At 36.9% G+C, this 14626-nt stretch overlaps 1 pseudogene; it reads right to left on the bottom strand.

The window, feature by feature from the left end:
- Nucleotides 1-7787: 7787 nt before the first annotated feature.
- LOC136156771 (U6 spliceosomal RNA) lies at nt 7788-7883 on the bottom strand (annotated as a pseudogene).
- Nucleotides 7884-14626: the final 6743 nt, after the last annotated feature.

The raw sequence follows: 14626 nt of genomic DNA, 5'->3' as shown, positions 1-14626 counted from the left end.
TCTAATGTAATTAGTCAATTATTTAATAACTCAACATTCATGTACTTTTATTATCACCAGTCACTTGCTATTTTGGACATGGTTCATTTGTTTTTTCCCTAGGTATCTGTGATTATGTGAAAATGATGTCAGAAAAAGATTGTGTTTTCATTTTTCAGAAAAAAATCTCCAAGCATTGGACTGGAGAATCATGCTGTTCTCAGTAACAGTCATAGTTGAAAGTTTCATCATTTCCGATAAATAATCTGGGTGACCATAATTATATAGGATCTAGAAAAGATTGTTAAATTTATGAAAATAAGTTATGGACTATGGATCACATAGGATTAGATTTGTCTGCAACTGATAGAAATCTACAAATGGCAAAGTTGTAAGCATCATGGGGGTTTTCCGTCTCAGGCAAACAGAATCTTAGTGTTACCTGTCCAGGGTTGGCATGATGCCTGCATAGTCATTGGGGATCGAAATGCCCTCTCTCTTGCTGCTGGGCCATAGTCACTATGTGGCTTCCATGCTGCGGTCACTTGTGACCCATCGAACTCCAGTCTCTTATTTATTGAAGATGGAAATGGCAACCCATTCCAGTATTCTTGCCTGGGAGATCCTATGTCCATGGGGGTCTCAAGAGTGGGACGTGACTTAGTAACTAAACCTCCACCACCACCTCTTATTTATGGCCCAGTCAGTGAAAAAGAGGAACCCCAAAAGGACAAACCTCAACTATAAAAGAGGGGAAGGAATATATGTCAGGGACAATTTCCAATCTCAGTCACAAAATTATTGACCCAAATGATCTCAAACCTAAAGGTACAATACTGAGTTTTTAAAAACACTGATATTCATATTTTTGATGGTAAAACTATGGCACATTTAGCTATTTAAACCAATTATTTTACCAAATAATTTAGATATAAGAAAAGACATTTATAAGACAAGGTGTTGTAGAGAAAAAGTTAGAAAGAGAGCCCTAGAAACATGAAGTACAAGAAAGATATGAAATATAATTTAAATGATTGATTTTTAAAGTATATTTTGTAGGAAAACTGTGCTCTTAAAGGACCAAAACTTTATTCAGGAGAGGTTGAATAAAATAGAGTAACTAAATTTTGTCTTAAAGAATATGAAAGTGTTAGTTGCTCAGTCATGTCCAGCTGTTTGCTACCACATGGACTATAGCCTGCCAGCTCCTCTCTCCGTGGAATTCTCCAGGCAAGCATACTGGAGTGAGTAGCTATTCCATTTTCCAGGGGATCTCCCCAACTGAGGGATTGAACCTGAGTCTCCCACATTGCAGGCAGATTCTTTACCATCTGAGCCACCAGGGAAGTGGAATACATTTCTTTTTAAAAAGTTGTTTAATATTACAAGGCTGTGATATCTCTATGAGGGCAGGAATTTATATTTTGTTCACAGTTATATTCTTGGCACCTACAAAACTGTCTCCTACAAAGTAGTGTTAAATACATGTTTGTTGAGTTATCAGAGGATTGATTATTTACATTAGCCTGAAAAACAAGAAATATAAATTGCAAGTAGATTCCTAGAAAAGGGAATACATTTGATACTAACAAAAATAAAACAAAAATGACCCAGTACATAAGATCACTTCCTCAACTTATTTAATAATATATTATGAGAAACTTCTAAGAAAAGAGCTATTTAAGTATATATGAGACTCACTGGAAATGTCAATATATCCTAATTTCAAAGCTCCCAAATTTCATCAAACTAGAAAAAATGGTGGACATCAACGTCCATAGAATGTAAAAACTTTTCAGCAGCAAATCACAAGAAAAGATATGAGCTGGTCAGCAACAGAGTCATGAAATGGTGGGAAATGTAATGAAGTAGGTGCTGAATTTAAGGAAGAAAAGCAAAGAAGTGTATGCCTTTATTGTGTTGCATGTTGTTTGAATTTACAAGTTGTAATGTTTTCTGAATAAGTGAAAATGTGAAAAGCCCTCAATTCTGCCATGTCTTTATATGACACTACTCATAAATATGCGAAAGGATGAATAATTCTTAAAATATGTAAGCAGAACAAAAGCATTAGGAGTGGACTAAGAAAGATATAAAACATGGGTTGATGTGTTCTTATTCTTCATGCAACTGAGACACATCTAGAGATTACTGAATTTTCTAATATGCAGGTGACTGGTAAATCAAGTATGTGGCTGACAGATTCCAAATTTAAAATTATAATTTTTAAAAACTGTGTTTTTAAAAAAATTCTGTTATTAGAATTCTTTCTCATGAGCAATAAGCAAATTTTATTACAGAATCCTTTTTCATTGCCTTCAAAAAAGAAACATTGTTTTACATTTTGTCAGAGAAAGATGATAAATATTTTAAATGGATTTGGGAGAAGTGACAAAATATATCACAGACTCATCTTCAAAGCTTTCAAAGAACACATACCTCTTCAAAACGTCTTGTGTCATGAATTTTTCTTATTTCAGAAATGAATACTTAGAGAAAGCAACTCTGTGATGATCATTGAGAATATAGTTATTTCTTTTTGTTCCTGCTACTCCCTCTGCCTGGAAGAGGACCTGGTACATAGTAGATGCTCAATAAATAGATAATGTATGATTGATTGAATAACTGACTAAAAAGTTAATTAGATGCTTATGTAATCCTGGAACTTCAATTTACTGGAATTCTGCAAAGTTTAACTTCATCTATGAATGTATCCACATAATCAGCTTTGGCAGTTGATATATTTAATGTGATCTTCATAATTACCCTCAGAACTGGCACTTAAATATTTTGAATTGGCCAATTGTTCCAGCAAGAGCAGATGACTCATTTCCATTCCACTTTATCCTTAGGATTACTTTTAAAATACCACAGAGAAATATATTAGTGACTGGCATTGATGGATATTGGGAAATAATTGGTAACCAAATTGATGGAAGCAGAAGGGCTCAGTGGCACTGGGAAGAAATTTCCTAATCTGTGGAGAGAAAGTGATATTTCACTAATCATACCCTCTAAAAATTCTTTGCTGCAATTTCATACATTCCTATAAGTCACATTTTAGATGGAAGCCTCTCACTTTTAACATGTAGTGCTTTGGTTATAAGTTGATGTGATGTTACCATCACTGCTGGGAATAATGTTCAGGAAATTAATATTATTTTATTAAAAGCTTCCAATTTTATTCAAATTAATGATTGACTTGCAAGATTACTCTGAAATTTCCCATAAAACTTTCATTTTGTTTTTTTTTTAAAGTCCTTATGTAGAATAACTACTGCTCTGTGATTCCAGAGAATCACAACCTGATTTCTAAGCTTTCACATTCAGCCTACCTAGGTATCTTGTGAATGGGAGTGTAATAAGTGTTTTAATTGATTGGGGAATTAAAATTTCATAATAGGCCTGAATCATCAGTTTCTAAGAAATGGTTTGCCAATTGACCTTAAAGGAAACCCAGTAGAATTGTGGTACAATTCTATTGAAATTTTTCTCCCTAAGGTTACAGTGAAGGCTTTGCCAATTTTCCTCAGTTCTTATAATTTATAACACCTCTGTTAATTTTTTATTATTTCATCTCCACTCTCCTCTGAGTTTTGTATCTTTCCTTTGTACCCTTCTCTCTGGCTGCTGTTATTTTTTCCTTCACTTTTGGACCTTCTGTTTTCTCCTGAGTCAGTATTTGTTAGTATTCACTTCCTGGCTCTCTGTACATAATTTTAGGTTTTCAGTGTTCATTTCCTTGCTTAACTTCATCTTGCATCTATGTCTGTGGCTTTACTAAGATTTATGAGTCCCTCTGCTCCTAGCATGGCATGGATCTCACCCAAGAGAGGGTAGCCTTCTACACCTCCCATCCTGCCACATTTCTAAAATGTCACACCTCTACTTTCATCCCTTCTCAGGATGAAGTCGAAATTCCTTAACATTTCCTATGAGGTTTTCCAGGATAGGGTCCAGGCTTACCTCTCCATAACCAAATTTTAGTGTTTACTCTCTAACAATATTGTTTTGGGGGCTTCCCAGGTGGCTCAGTGGTAAGCAATCTGCCTGCCGATACAGGAGATGCAAGTTCGATCCCTGGGTCAGGAAGATCACCTCGAGATGGAAATGGTAACCCACTTTATTATTCATGCCTGGGAAATCCCATGGACAGAAGAACCCAGCAGGCTTCACTTCCATGAAATTGCAAGAGGTTCAGACATGACTTAGCGATTGAACAACAGCAATATTGTCTTCAGTTCTTTAAATGCACTCTGTTCTTTCTCTGTCCATATGCTTCCCTGTGTGTGTACCACACCCTTCTCCCTAATGGATAATGCCTTTTACCCTGAAGTCTTACTTTGCATATCCTTCCTTCAAAAGACCTTCACTGTCATCTTATGGCTTATAGATGGTACAGCTACCTGCCTTTTGGCCTCTTGTACTTATTATCAGAGAATCCCTGATATCCCCTATTTGTTAATTATCTATTAACTTAATTTCCAACTGACTTCATTCCCTATTTCTGGAGGATAACACATGTGACTTGCTCTTTTTTTTTTTTTTTTTTTTTTCTTGTACAGAAAAATGCCAAGCATGAATTAAGCACCCAATTTTAAAAACTATTTTTATTTTTTAATTTCTTTTTGGCTGTGCTGGGTCTTGGTTGCTGTGGGGGCTTTTCTTTAGCTGCAGTGCATGGGCTTCTCCTTGCAGTGGCTTCTCTTGTTATGGAGCACAGGCCCTAGGCTTGTGGGCTTCAGTGGTTGCAGCACGTGGGCTCAGTAGTTGCGGCACATGGGCTCTTGAGCACAGATTCAATATTTGTGGCACTCAGGCTAAGTTGCCCTGCAGCATGTGGGATCTTTCCGGATCAGGGATCGAACCTGTGGCTACTGCATTGGCAGGTGGATTCTTTACCACTAAGCCATCAAAGAAGCCCCAATTTTTTTTAACAAATAAAAAGTAGGTATTTTTTCATTCAGCATCAAAGTCCAAAGATTCAAAGCTATTAATATTTTCTTTCTGACTTACCTCGATTTCTATGGATTTTCTCCAAATACTTGAATTTAGGATAACATAATAAAAGACAAATAATTCATTTTAAACTAATTAAAATTTTATTTTTAAAATATAAAATTTCCTTTGAGCATTGCTTTGACCATCCCCTACAAATTATACATATAACTCATTACCATTACTTCCTAAACAGTTTATAGTTATACATAATTTTTGGCCCAATGTATTATGAGATTGTTTTTGAATTATTAACTAATCAGATCCTTTTAAAAAATATTTCTTTTGGAAATACTGGTTTTATTCTTTTGCAGAGAAAGACTAGAGGTAGCATATTTTTGATACTTTGGAATTTAAATTTTTTGCAATGTATATATTGTTTTTAAAGAGTCATGTGCATTGGTTAATTTTCTATTGAAAGTTTCACAAAGTTTGATATATGTAAAATTCTGAATTCATTTATTCTAATTTTTATGTGCTGTGTACTGTGCTTAGTCGCTGAGCTGTGTCTGACTCTTTGCAACCCCATGGACTGTAGCCCACCAGGCTCCTCTGTCCATGGGATTCTCCAGGCAAGAATACTGGAGTGGGTTGCCATGTCTCCTCCAGGGGATCTTCCCAACCCAGGGAAGAGATTGAATCCAGGTCTCACACATTGCAGGTGGATCCTTTACCATCTGAGCCACCAGGGAAGCCTAAATATAATCAGATATTTTCTCTATAATTGATTAGGGGCTAAGAAATGTGTATAGAATTGGGCCTATGTCAAATTATCACTCTATTCCAAGAATTTGTCTTTCTATATTTTGAAACATCTTAGGATTTTCATCTCTTATTACTTTCATGATTCTCTTTTATCCACGTTAAAAACAATCTTTCAATTCTACTTTGTTCAAATTAAAATAGCTGTCTCATTTTTCTCAATGCTCCCAAATGCACTGTCACCCACTGTTTTGTTTCATCTTTCCATGCTATTTTGTTTTGGTTGTCTATCTTTTAAGTAGAGTTTATTTGATTTGGAGTGCTATGAAATGTCTTTTCAATTTCTCCTCAAGCCAAATGAGAGAGGATTCAAGGGGGCCTTTTAAAGAGATTGCCTTGTGTATTGCGGTCTGTGGCACAGATATTGCTGCTAGAAAAACCTGAAGTCTGGCTGCCTTAGGAACAGCTTGCTACTGCTGGAAGTCTTTGAAAGGAAGAATTCATTCAGGCTTCCTGGGGATGCCAGAGGGGCCACATGGAAGAGAAAGAATACCTGGAGCTACCTTGGAGGGGCTTAGGCTCTTGAGAGAGTGGAATGGGCCTCAGAAAGTCAGGGTGAGGTCATCAATGTCCAGGCAGAGGAGACCACACTCATTTAAAGAGAGCAGCAGTGGGGGATCCCATTGCCAGTGATGGGACTCCATAGAAAGTCCAAACACTGTCCAAGAGAAGAATCAATCTTAAATTCCTTCCAAGTCAGGGTAAACCAGTGCCAGATTCTACTGGTGACTATTAAAGGAGAACTTTCTTGGCCTTTGTTCTTTCTAATATGCTTTCCTGAAATCTAGATGCTCTAGAACCAGTCAACCGATGGGAAGAAGACCAGTGAGTGAGAAGAAGGGAGCTAGAAACCTCCCCACGCTAGCTTCCTCTCTAAGGAAGGGAGGGAGGGAGGAGCTTTGAATTAAGTTTGGAGTCTTGAGTATTTCTTGGGAGTGATCATTTAAGTACCCAAATTAAATATTTTGTGAGTAAAGATGACTAGAGGAACATTTTTCTGAGAGTGATCAAAAAAGTCATGGCATCTGCTTTGATTTCTGCTTTGAATTAACCTCAGAGAACAGATTTGAATGGGCAGAGGGAAAAGAATAGCTTTCTGTTACTCTTCTGGGGGCCTAGTCAATTGCTGCCAGTGACATTACGGTTTTCTGTGTGTATTTTCCCCACATTGCTGGTTTTCTCAAATGCTGGTGTATATCGGAACACCTGGAGAAGTCAGGACAAGCACAGTAGGGCAGGCTCACTGAAGAGGGTAGACCTGAGCCTTTGGGTTTATGCCCAGTTCTTAGGTGATTCTGATTCCAATCAGAGTTTCAGAACCACTGTCTTGGATATGCTATAGTGGAAAAGTAGATGAGGCTGTCATAAGCTGCTTGCTTAATGCAAATTAAATCAAAATTCCCTCTGTCATTCCTATGTTTCTCAAATTGCTGGTTCTTCCTATCTATATCTTAACAAACTTATTCCTGTGTCTCTTTCCTCTGCATCCTGAAGAGCTAGTGTTCTTATCACCATTCCATGATCATTCCATCATTTCATATCTAATTATAATTAGGAAGCCTCATATTTTGTTTTAATCCTATGGATCACTGGTGACTCAGACAGTAAAAAGTCTGCCTGCAACGCAGGAGACCCAGGGTTGATTCCTGGGTTGAGAAGATACCCTGGAGAAGAAAATGGCAACCTACTCAAATATTCTTGCCTGGAGAATTCTGTGGACAGAGAAGCCTGGTGGGTTATAGCCTATGGTGTTGGCAAAGAGTCACACAACTCGACTGAGTGCCTAAGCATGCACTGTGGATAGTCAGACAGTATAATCAATGTCCCAGAAAAGGACATTGGCCTTGATACAGTGATCTCTTAAGTAAGGAAGATTTCTCCCCTATTTTTTTAGATTTATTCTTTTCATTTTTGCCATATAGCTTTCCATGTTAATATAAATTTTTTAAAATCTACATAGTTTTCATTTAGGCTTTTTATTTTCATTTTCTGTTTCAGCTATTTTTTTTCATTCTTTTGTATTTATTGTTAACATCCTAATATTCATTAAAAATATGGAATGCTTCACGAATGTACACATCAACTTTTGTCAGGGTCATGCTAATCTTCTCTGTATTGTTCCAGTTTTAGCATATGCACTAAGCAGTCACCCAGCCAACATTTTAGAAAATGCACTTTCTGTATTTATGGATGTATCATTGGATTGTATGTTAGTTTTGTTGCTGTAACAAATTACCATAAATGTGGTATTTAAAAACAACGGAAATTTATCCTCTCATAGTTCAGGCGTCCAGAAGTCCAAAATTGGTTTCATTGGGACCTAAATCAAGATGCTACCAGGGCTGTTCACCTTTCAGGGGCTCAAGAGGAATACTCTGTTCCTTGCCTCTTTCGGCTTCTGTGACTGCTAGCATGCCCTCGCTTTTCACCACATTGTCAACATTTTCAAATCTCTAAGCAAAATTTGAATTTACTGCTCATTGGCAGCTATTTACTTAGCATTTATATTACGACTATATGCCTAGCTTTTATATTGTATTAGCTATTATAAGTAATCTCAAGATGATTTAAAGGATGTACATAGGTTATATGCAAATACTACACCATTTTATATAAGGGTCTGGAGCATCCTCGGATTTTGATGTCTTGTGGGTTTTGTTTCCTCTTTTCTGGATGTCTGTCTCAGAATTCCCTCTCCTCTCTCCTATAAGGATATATGTGATACCACTTAGGGCCCATAAGAAAAAAAAGAATAAATTCTTCCTCTCAGTAGCTTTAACTTGATTGTATCTTTTGCCATGTAAGGTAATACATTTGTCCCTTGGTGTCTATTGTTGTTCAGTCACCAAGTCATGTCCGACTCTTTGTGACCTCATAGAATGCAGCTTGCCAAGCTCCCCTTTGCCCTTCATCAGTGCCCAGAGTTTGTTCAGACTCATGTCCACTGAGTCAGTGATGTCTTCTGACCATCTCATCCTCTGTCGACCCCTTCCCCTCCTGCCTTCAACCTTTCCCAGCCTCAGGGTTTTTTCCAGTGAGTCAGTTCTAAACATCAGTTGGCCGAAGTATTGGAGCTTCAGCTTCAGCCCTTCCAGTGACTGTTCAGGACTTATTTCCTTTAGGATTGACTGGTTTGATCTCCTTGCAGTCCAAGGGACTCTCAAGAGTCCTCTCCAGCACCACAATTTGAAAGCATCACTTGTTTCGAGCTCAGCCTTCTTTATGGTCCAGCTCTCACATCTGTGCATGACTACTGGAAAAACCATAGCTTTGACTAGACAGAACTTTGTTTGCAAAGTGATGTCTCTGCTTTTCAGTAAGCTGTCTAGGTTTGTCACAGCTTTTCTTTCATGGCTGTAGTCACCATCTACAGTGATTTTGGAGCCCAAAAATATGAAGTCTGTCACTGTTTCCATTTTTTTCCCCACCTATTACCATAAAGTGATAGGACTGGATGTCATGATCTTAGTTTTCTGAATGTTGAGTTTTAAGCTAGCCTTTTATCCTTAGGGTCTGTGGGGTATTAATTTCAGGACCCATCCCCACCAGACATCCAAATCCGAGGATGCTCCAGACCCTTATATAAAATTGTGTGGTATTTGCATATAACCTATGTACATCCTTTAAATCATCTTGAGATTACTTATAGTAGCTAATACAATATAAATGCTAGGTATATAGTTGTAATATAAATGCTAAGTAAATAACTGCCAGTGAGCAGAAAATTCAAATTTTGCTTAGTGGAACATTCAGGATTTAAAAAACTATATTTTCAATCCATAAATGCACAACCCATGAATATGGAACCCATAGAAAGAGAGGATGTGAAGGACTTGCTATATTCATAGGTTCTAGGAATTGGGATTTGAGTGTTTGTCAGGGGCCATTTTTCAGTCTACCACAATTTGTATTGCTCTAATAGTAAAATGTTGTCTATGTGATATTCCATTGTGTTAATATATCAGCTTATTTATGTTGATGGGCATTTAGCTTTCTGCTGTTGAAAGTAGTGCTGTTATAAGGTTCCTATCCATGTCTCCTATTGTACATATCTATGAATTTTTCTAGCATATATGCCTGCAAATTAAGTTGCTGGTCATAAGGTTTATGAATGTTTGGATTTTGGAGGTAATATAAAATTGTTTTCCAGAGTGATTTCATTCAGATAACTTTACAACAGGAATGTATAACTTGGAATTCCATGTCCTTCCTGACACTTGACATTGCGAGATTTTTTAAGTTATGCAAATTTAATGGCCATAACATGGTATCTCATTTGGGTCTTAATTTACCTTTCACTGATTATTAACAACGTTGACTATCACGTATTTCATGTTTATATGCATTTTCAGTTCATTTCAATCGTTCAGTTATGTCCAACTCTTTGTGACCCATGAATTGCAGCACACCAGGCCTCCCTGTCCATCACCAACGCCCGGAGTCCACCCAAACCCATGTCCATCGAGTCAGTGATGCCATCCAACCATCTCATCCTCTGTTGTCCCCTTCTCCTCCTGCCCCCAGTCCCTCCCAGCATCAGGGTCTTTTCCAATGAGTCAACTCTTTGCATGAGGTGGCCAAAGTATTGGAGTTTCAGCTTCAGCATCATTCCTTCCAATGAACACCCAGGACTGATCTCCTTTAGGATGGACTGGTTGGATCTCCTTGTAGTTCAAGGGACCATATGCATTTTATCTTTAACTAAATGTTTGTGTCTTTTATTCACTACGGTTTCTATATTGATTATCTTATTGTTTTCTTAAGAGTTTTAAAATATATATTCTTTTTATTTATTTGCTTATTTTTAATTTTTGAATGTGATGGGATGTTTTTGCTGTGCTTGGGTTTCTTTAATTGTGGCAAGCAAGGGCTACTCTCTAGTTGTGGTGTGAAGGCTTCTCATTGCAGTGGCTTCTCTTGTTGTGAAGCACAGGTTCTAGGCAGGCAGGCTTCAATAGTTGCAGCACATGGGCTCAGAAGTTGCAGCTTTCAGACCCTAGAATTTGGGCTCAGGAATTGTGTTACATGGATTTAGTTGCTCTGCTGCATGGTTGGGAGATATTTCCTGACCAGGGATTGAACCTGTGACCCCTGCATTGCAGGAAAATTCTTACCCACTGTGCCACCAGGGAAGTCTAAGATATATTTTTTATAGCAATTTTTCTTGTTACAGATGTCCATATGTCTTTTCCTGCATTAAAGTCCTCCCCTATCCACACCCCCTTCCCTAAGGTGCTTTTGAACAAAATTTCCTAATTTAGATACAGTAAAGTTTATTTTTATTTATTCTGTGTTTTTTTTAAAGTAAGAAATCTTTCCCTACAGCAGGGTCTTAAATACTCATCTGTATTTTCTTCTAGAAATTTTATTTACTTTTTTGTATTTTCAATCCCTATTCTATTTAGAATTGATTTTTAAAAATTATGGCCTGTGGTAGGGATCAAATTTGATCTTTTTCATAATGGAAATTTTTTTCAGCCTCATTTATTAAATAGTTTCTCTCTTCCTCACCTCTTTGTATACACCAAATTTTTTCCACACTAGACTAGCTCTGCCTCTGGGCTTCTATACTCTCTCTACTCAATTGGTCAATTTCTCTATTACTATGTCAACCACTATCTTAATTATCAGAATTTCATCATTAAGTCCTGGTTGTTTAAATTCCTTAAAATAATTTTTTTAAGTTAAAAAAAAAGATTTTTCATTGTATGATTTATGAACTGAATGGGAAACTGTTAGTTGCTTAGTCATTTCTGACTCTTCTTGACCCCATGGACTGTAGTTCACAAGACTCCTCTCTCCATGGAATTCTCTAGGCAAGAATACTAGAGTGGGTTGCCATCCCCTTCTCCAGGGGATCTTCCTGACCTAGGGATTGAACCCAGGTCTCTCGCATTGCAGGCAGATTCTTTACCATCTGAGCCACCAGGGAAGCAGTATTTGTAGATAAAGTCTATTTTGTATGTGGCATTATCCATTTAAAGTAATTTCCTTCTAAAATACATATTTATAAAAGGAGCAAAATTAATTCTGAAGGCAGACATTTGTTAAATATTGTACTACAGAAATTAACATATCTTATTAGTATTGGTACCTTTGGAATTTTATTTCTAGAGTCAGTGCATTTTATTTTATTTTGACTTTTTTTAAAAAATTAGGGTATAGCCTACTGACAATGTTGTGATAGTTTCAGGTGAACCATGAAGGGACTCAGCCACGAGTCAATATATTTTAAATTAAAGAGCCACAATTTCAAATTCTAGGTTAATATTTGCTAAGAACACTGGCTGTTTCTGTTTCTCATGTTTAAAATGAGTCTGATGCAACTTATCCCTTAAAGTGAATTCTTGGTAATACACTTGACAAATTTAATATTTTCTAATTAAGTGGTAACTCATTTAGTATTTGCATATGCTTATGATTTTAATCTATTCTAGACAATTAAGCTTTAGCACATTAGGAACATTTACTTTTCCTTAGGGGATTGTGAAAGTAGTTTCTGGTGAGTTGGTTTGCCTGGAGAAGATTCTCATGGTGAGAGGGAAATTACTGATGCTGTGCCTTTGTGGGTCCAGGGTCACCTGAGGGGAGGCTAACCAGCGTGAGAATGGATAGTAGAGTATAGCTGCAAATCCTCGTGGAAGTGTGTCCTCTAGCCTCCCAAGTGTACTAACAGCTTAAAAACCCACAGATCTCTTAGGACCTAAACATACCAACTCTGAGCTAAAACTAATTGCTTGGGACTTACCACTGAGTCCATTTGTTTGAATGAGTGTTTCAGAAATGTCACATGATAAATGGGATTCTGATATGAAATATCATGCCCTAAATTCATCCTCTGGCTTCTCCCAGTTTCTCAGTATAAAATCAGGATAGATATCATTACCGTCCATCTGAATCCCCATTTCAGCCTCCTGACTAGTAACAGAAGCACTGCTTAGTAGGAACAGCTCAGTGGAAATGCCCAGAGCACCATCCCCACCATTGCCATTTCAACTGGCAAAATGAAGTGTACTCTATTTCATTCCAGAATTTCAATTGGAATAATCTGATATTTGGAGAAACCTAGGTTCTGTGCCGATACACTAGGTGCTAGGAGTGAAGACGACAGAGGAGTAGGTTTTTGGTCTTTTCAGGTTCTATAGTAGGAGAGAGGTCAACAGAATTGTATATGATGAGGAATTCTCTACGGATACAAAAGCAGTTCAGATTCTAGGCAGTCAAAGAAACACATATGTCATTTGTTGAAGATCATAACAAACTAAACAAACAAAACTAAATGAAAGAACTGAATTCATTATCCAACTCCAAATCTTTCTACTCTTCAACAAGGACTGTCACCCTGAATAACTAAAAGGCCCATGGTAAATACTATATATGATTAGGTAAATAATGATAATATTTTAAATTTATATTATTTCTCAACAAACAAGCAAATCTTGAGCTATTTTAATATGTTTGCTCTTTAAAACTTAGGAGTGTGAACAAATTTACTACCTTATTTGGCAGATAATTAAAGTGAAATAAGGAGCAATCAAATGACCTCCCCATAGTCAGTCAATAGCATAGTCACCATTATTTTTTTTTTTTGCTAACTCCGTTTCAACCCACTAGTGTCCATTATCTGCTTTCTAAAAAGAAAAATATATATATATATGGCTATGGGCTAAACACATTGGACGTGAATGATGTTTTCCTCCTTGAAACTTTTTGTATGAGGTGGGGGTTAGTAACAAGAAAACTGAAATTCAGGCGAGATAAAAAATAATGGATTTGGTCAGACTAGACTATAAGAGGATTAGAGCTGAGTTGAATTATCATAGCTTTAAATAATGTAAAGTCCAACTTAAATGGAAATATACTCTAAAAACTTTTTGACATATTTCCACTTTAATAATCCAACACCACCTGAGAAAACGAAACAAGTATTATAGGCCTCCACTAAATGGATTATGTTTCTTAGCAGACACCTGTTCAGAGCACTTAGGTATTAGGTGATTCACAGATCTCAAATGCATTCATATCTATTGATTGAGCCTAGATGTTGAATTTAAATGTCAGGAAATACAGTGGCAATTTTAGAGAGAAACTATAATAAAAAAATATTATATTTAATTTTAAGGTCCTTGACTTTGAGGTTATCAAAGGCAAAGTATTAATTCATCTGTATAGACCACTGGTTTAAAAGTGTTTTCACAAGTGAATTTTGTTAGGAAATATACTAGAGCACTCATTTCCTGCACACCCCCACCTGCTCTTTTAAAAAAATTTTAATTATTATTTTCAGTAGCTTTTTTGGAGCAGTTTTAGGTCCACAGCAAAATTGAAAGGAAAGAACAGAGGTTTCCTGCATTAACCCTTGCCCTTATGATTGCTAAGCTTCTCCTATTGTCACATCCTCCATCAAAGAGATACATTTTTTACGATTGCTGAACTTCTATTGACACATCATAATTATTCAAAGTCCATAGTTTACATTAGGTTTTACTCTTTGTGTTATACTGTTTATGAGTTTGGCCAAATATATAATGATATGCATCTGTCATTATAAGATGGTGCAGAGTATTTTCATTGCCTTAAAACTCCTCTGTGCTCAGCCTATTCTTGCCTCTCCCATTTCTTTGTCCTGGGCAATTACTGATCCTTTCAATGTTTCCATTGTTTTGCCCTTTCCAGATTAACACACTCTTGGATTCATATAGCATGTAGTCTTTTCACTGTAGTCGCTCAGTCATGTGTGACTCTTTGAGACCCCATGGACTGCAGCACGCCAGGCTTCCCTGTCCATCACCAACTCCCAGAGCTTGCTCAAACTCATGTCCATCGAGTTGATGATGCCATCCAACCATCTCATCCTCTGTCGTCTCCTTCTCCTCCTGCCTTCAAT

This window comes from Muntiacus reevesi, chromosome 1 (genome assembly GCF_963930625.1).
Source record: "Muntiacus reevesi chromosome 1, mMunRee1.1, whole genome shotgun sequence".
In the NCBI taxonomy this organism is placed as follows: Eukaryota; Metazoa; Chordata; class Mammalia; order Artiodactyla; family Cervidae; genus Muntiacus; species Muntiacus reevesi.
Note: the sequence above shows the minus strand (reverse complement) of the source record. Positions and strands in the feature narration are given on the sequence as shown.